Here is a 6,000-nt window from a genome sequence, read left to right on the forward strand (position 1 = left end):
GATCCTTTTACCATTTGACTAGCAGGCCTTTAGAGATGTGTCATTTGGGTTCCGTTGAAATTTTATAGGTTCTCAGGGAATTTTATCGTGCACAACTGTTATAATCTGCATGACAACATCATCTAGAAACAGCAAACTGTCTGTCATATTGAATTGTCCAGTAATACGTTAGACAAATCATGCCTTTTATTTCCTCCAACTTAATACGTAACACAGTAATAGCAAAGTACGATATGCTTTTTCGCATTTTAACAAATTTATTCATGATAGACGAGGCAGTATCCTGGTAATCTTATGTTTACCTGATATGGGTTAGATCCAACGATGCGCTTGCATAAGTTTAAGTTTCGCAGAGGCCCGTTTCCCTCATTAGTCTGTGTGAGAAGAAAAGGAGCTTTTATTTTTGCAAATTTAGTAGGTAACACATTAATAGCCATCTATAACATGCCCTCACATTTCACGAAATTTATTCATTGGAGAAAGGCAGTATCTTGTCGATCTTACCTGATATGTGTTACGTTCAAAGATTCGCTCGCAAAAGTTTAGGTTCCGTAAAGGCCCGTTTCCATCATGTGTCTGTGAGAAGAAGTGGAGTATCAATTATTTGAAGACAATCTGTTATTACTTTCTTCTCAGATTTAAATTTGATCGATTCTGAGCAATACAAATCATCCTGCCTAATACAACATCCGTCGAAAACAGTACAAAAGAATAGACAATCTTACTTGCTGAAAAAAACTAAGCACAACGTGATTTTAATTTGACACAATTTGTTCTGAAATTCAATTCTCACATCTTCAAGGTCAATACGTATACATACATACATACATATATACATACATACATACACACATACATACATACATACATACATACATACATACATACATACATACATACATACATACATACATACATACATACATACATACATACATGTACATACATACATACATACATACATACATACATACATACATACATACATACATACATACATACATACATACATACATACATACATACATACATACACCCATCTATCCACCAGCCAGCATCCATCCATCCACCCATCCATCCGTGCATCCATCCATCCATCCAGCCAGCCAGCCAGCCAGCCAGCCAGCCAGCATCCATCCATCCATACCATCCATCCATCCATCCATCCATCCATCTATCCATCCATCTATTCATCCATCCATCAATCCATTCATCCATCCATCCATCCATCGATCCATCCACACACACACACACACACACACACACACACACACACACACACACATACATACATACATACATACATACATACATACATACATACATACATACATACATACATTCAAAAAGACGTTCATGATAAACCTTTTACATGAAAATAACAAATGGAACTCATCATGTATTTCGTTGCTATCACATTTGAGACAACGTCTATCTTTCAAAGGTAATTTTGGCTTACTTTTTCTACCCAACGCAATGCATAAACTATGATCACTGAATCCAAATTTAGATAAACTCTGTGAAGAGTAAAATTTTACAAATCGTTAAAGAATTTTTCAAAATAAAATCCAGTCTCGAAAGTTCTGTATGTACGCAATTTGTTACCACTTTCATTTTTCCTTGTATCACTTTACATATTCTTCTTCCAAGTATTCACACACTGCTTGATCTCTTCCTTTTTATGTAGTAAGGAGAGCAGACGTGGTGTGTGTGGATTGGGAAGTGTTTTTTTTGACTAAGCTTGACCTTCTGCTAGACAATGTTTTAACTTTTGTAGAGTTGATTCCTTTATGATTGATTCATACTACCGCCTAGCTGATAATTGCACCTGACAGTGTTGGCAACACCTCCATTTGGACAAAATGTCTAGTTCGCTTAACGCCAGCTGGTCAAGGCAAACCACTGTATTGGAACTGGGCAGCTATCCTCTAATTGTTTCCAGCATAACACAAATGGTCAAATATTGGCTTAAAATATGTAGGAGACCAGATACTGCACCGACTCGTGAGGCATATGATCTGGGCTGTCAACTGGACAATGCACATACAGATAATTAGGTGTCTGGTATTAAACAATCATTGTTGCTTTTAAATATTGGACATTCCATCGATTTAAAATGACAAAAAGTTTAAAACAGATTTCAATGTAAAAGTTAAACAGTTATTTGAAAAATGTGCATTTTAATTGATAACTGATGATACCAGACAAAGGCATCATAAAAATAAACTCCGCAAAGGCAGATAGCTGAAAATAGAATTCTCTCTCGAAAGCTACCTTCATGTCATAAAAAGCCCAGATCATAGATCAGCCCTGTGTAAGTTACGTATTAGTGCATACATAATGTACATAGAAACAGGTAGATTTAGAAACCTTAATGTTATAAACAGAGCATGCCCAATTTGCCAAAACAAACAAGTAGATGAGATACATTTCTTTTTTCACTGCAAAGGCTACACAGACATTAGACATGATTTTTTTCACATTCAGAGACACACAAGACCGTATAAACAATTTTTCAAGAACAGACAAATCATTATGTGAATTGGGAAAATACATACATACATACATACATACATACATACATACATACATACATACATACATACATACATACATACATACATACATACATACATACATACATACATACATACATACATACATACATATGTACGTACATGTTTTAGACTCAGACAAGAAAAAATTGAACATAAGATAAAATATTGGTGAACATGTAATATCCTCATATATATATATATATATATATATATATATATATATATATATATATATATATATATATATATATATATATATATATATATATATAATTTAATATTCTTTTGTTGTTCATTTTGCAAAACCTAATATTGTACTTTATGATCAAGATCCCGATTGGGATACATTTTCAATATAGGCTTACTTTACTTTACTTACATACATACAGACAGGTAGGCAGACAGACAGACATGCATGCAACAGGCATACAGATAGAAAAGCAGACATGCAGGCATGCATAGGCGGCAGACAGGCACAGAGTAAAATGAGATTGCAAATAAGCTGGCATGTGTAGTTTTTATAAGCTTCTCATACCTTACGTTGTATTTTCCCTGTTCCTTGTTCAAGAACGAGATGATCACATCTCAGTACACATGAGAAGCAACACCCCATGACTGCAAAAACGATTAAGAAAATAGTATGTTAACAGTTTTGAACTACAAGCGAAAGGTAGATTAATTAGTTCATTGGGAATTTATCAGAATGTTTTCTTGTCACTACTAAATATTGAAAAGCCTTTAAAAAGGACCTTTTACTAGGTACTCCAATAGAACAACTTGTGAAGATATTTTCCATTGCTTTATGTATTTTCGAATTACAACGCTTTGGTTACTTTCGTTAATTTCGATCAAAATTGACGTGTACTATTTATACTGTATCCAGCTAACAGAAATGAAAGCATAGGCTGTTTTAGTATAAGCTGTAAGATTATTATCCTTAAAAAATAGCTAAAACTTTGAATTATAACAAATTGACGAACATAAAAGAGGGAAATGAGTTTAAATTCAGGGCACCGCGTGTTTTCATCGATGTCTTTACTAGAATCGCACACGCTCTTACCTTCCGAGAAGTTTCCTGATACGATGCTGTTTCTACACTCTTTTTATCACTAAATTTCCTCTTTTTTGTTAGACTAAAAAAAAATTTGACACCTTAGGATTATTTATGAAACAGTTAATGAACGTTTTCGATTGCACTAAACTAATATTTCGTTGTTTTACACCGGACAGTATTGAAGCCTTTTTTTTGCACCCGCCGCCATATTGAATTGTGTCGGGGTTTTACCCCTGGGTTCAAGGGGCTTATAAGCTTGCATATTAAGTAGCTACTACATTAGATTTGGTTCATGTCGATTAATTTTTAAAAATTAAAATGATTTGCAAAAGTATCTCTGAGTCTTTTCTTTTTCATACAAACCTAATTGAAATTTGCAGGTGTCTTTGAGTTTGCGCAGTAATGAGTTAGTTTCTACCGGACAACTGTATTGCCTTCACTCAACTCATCGCGTACACCCATATCACACGTTTACACGCGTTTCATATGAAAACAGAACACAAATCATGGCGTCCACCTACTCACACATTTACAATTCACAAGCTTGACCTTGTCTACTATACACTACATTGGCATCTCGCCAAACTTAAATCAGAGGCTACAGAAAGGGTCACCAGCCAATACATCTTCTAAAGAACTGTTACATTATTCTAAATACCTAACTAAAATAAATTGTGACCCTGGTGAAATAAACATTTTCATATAAATGAGTTTAGAGTAATATGACTAATCCGAGGGGTTTGTGTATTTTCAAACAATTTATGTCAGTCGACGTTGAGCTGTCTTTTCTATATCACGTCATCGTAAAACATTGCAATCAACAAGATAAACCAAGCTAGCGCGTGTATGTACAGATTATTTACGATACTTAAATCCACACAAATCACCCTTTAATGCATACATGTAGGCAATATGAAATTCACATGTAGAATACTTAATAAAATGGTAAAGTAGACATTTTAGGGGACAAAATGTGTGCAATGTTCTAATTACATATTTTCAGCTAAACACTTTGTCAAGAATTTTAGCCGTAGAGGAATTCGGTAGCTCTGCTTTGCAGAATACCTAGTATATAGTCATTATTGAACACTAGAATACACCATATTATATTTCCTATCACCCGTTTTCTGAGAGTTGCATAATGGCATATAATCACTTTTAAACTTTTTAGGGTAATTTTAAAGAATTTTGTCTATCAAAAAAGGCGGAGTTTGGTGGTCACAGCTTCGCTTGCTCTAACATTTTATTCGCTATTATTTAGGTCGTTTAAAGACGGGTCGTTACTCTTTATCAGTGTTGATTTATTATATTCTTAACAGTTCCTTGACACCGTTTATGGTTTGTTTCTAACTAGGCTCCTAAGCTACACACAGGGTGTTATGTTACATCGTTTCTGCTGAACTCCACGTCGAATGAATGAACACATCATGCCGTAATAAACGAACATAATTTCCTTGCTCTACTAATCTCTGTGATCATGTTTCAGAGCAACTGGAGACAATTTCGTTATATATCTTAAAGGTGGTTGAGGAAAAGAAATGCAGACAAATGTTTCAGATCGAGAGTCACTGTCTCTCCTTATCATATTTTCCGTACCAAATAACCAGCGAGTGTCATCAAAAATCGAAAATTAAGGAATTGTTTATTGCAGTCATCGAGTTTCTTTCGTTTTAAAAGTTCTTTGATGAGTAAAGAATTTTACACGATTCCGTACCCTCTGAAGATATTTTCCTGAATGACTTCAGTTATTGTTCTTCCAAGCGATTTGACTAGTGAAATAACCCAGCTGACCCGTTCCATGCAGACTCTGGTCTGATCAACTTTGCATTGTCACCTACAAGTCAACACATACTCTGACTTACCATTTTGCGCCGCACATCATGGTTGTTAAAACTCCAAGCAACTGATTCTGCATCATGTCGTTTTCCGCCCTTTCCTGATGCATGGCGATCTCGGTGCACAACAGCCTCTGAAATCGGTAATAAATAAGTAATTAATACCAATGACAACATTGAACATGTCTTTTACAGTTACTTGATAACAAGACAGGGTACTGTAGCATTAACGCTACTTTACATGCATTACTTACTTAGTTACTTACTTAGTTACTTACTTAGTTACTTACTTACTTACTAGCCTACCTACCTACTTACTACTTAATTACTCACTTACTTACTTCTTAAAGCTCGATAAGCTGTATCTTTTGGCTATTTTTTCAAAACTTTTGTTTTGTGGTTTCCCTACACTTTCTGCATTGAATCCCTAAACTGTAATTTATGCCGTAATGCCAAGTATTTAGCATATCAACACAACCTATATGAGTATAATCTTATTGTTGAAAATTGTATTCAAGTCCGGACTAGAATTCATAGTAACAATAAACAATGA

General features: G+C 34.6%; 1 long non-coding RNA gene across 1 annotated transcript; it reads right to left on the minus strand.

Annotated features, from left to right (window-relative positions):
- Nucleotides 1–504: 504 nt before the first annotated feature.
- Nucleotides 505–3,697, minus strand: LOC139122370 (uncharacterized). The gene is made up of 3 exons (XR_011549436.1): nt 3,619–3,697; nt 3,094–3,173; nt 505–576 (listed from the first exon to the last, which is right to left on the minus strand). It is a non-coding gene; the product is annotated as an uncharacterized lncRNA (long non-coding RNA).
- Nucleotides 3,698–6,000: the final 2,303 nt, after the last annotated feature.

The sequence above is a fragment of the Ptychodera flava genome, chromosome 22, assembly GCF_041260155.1.
Source record: "Ptychodera flava strain L36383 chromosome 22, AS_Pfla_20210202, whole genome shotgun sequence".
Taxonomy (NCBI): Eukaryota; Metazoa; Hemichordata; class Enteropneusta; family Ptychoderidae; genus Ptychodera; species Ptychodera flava.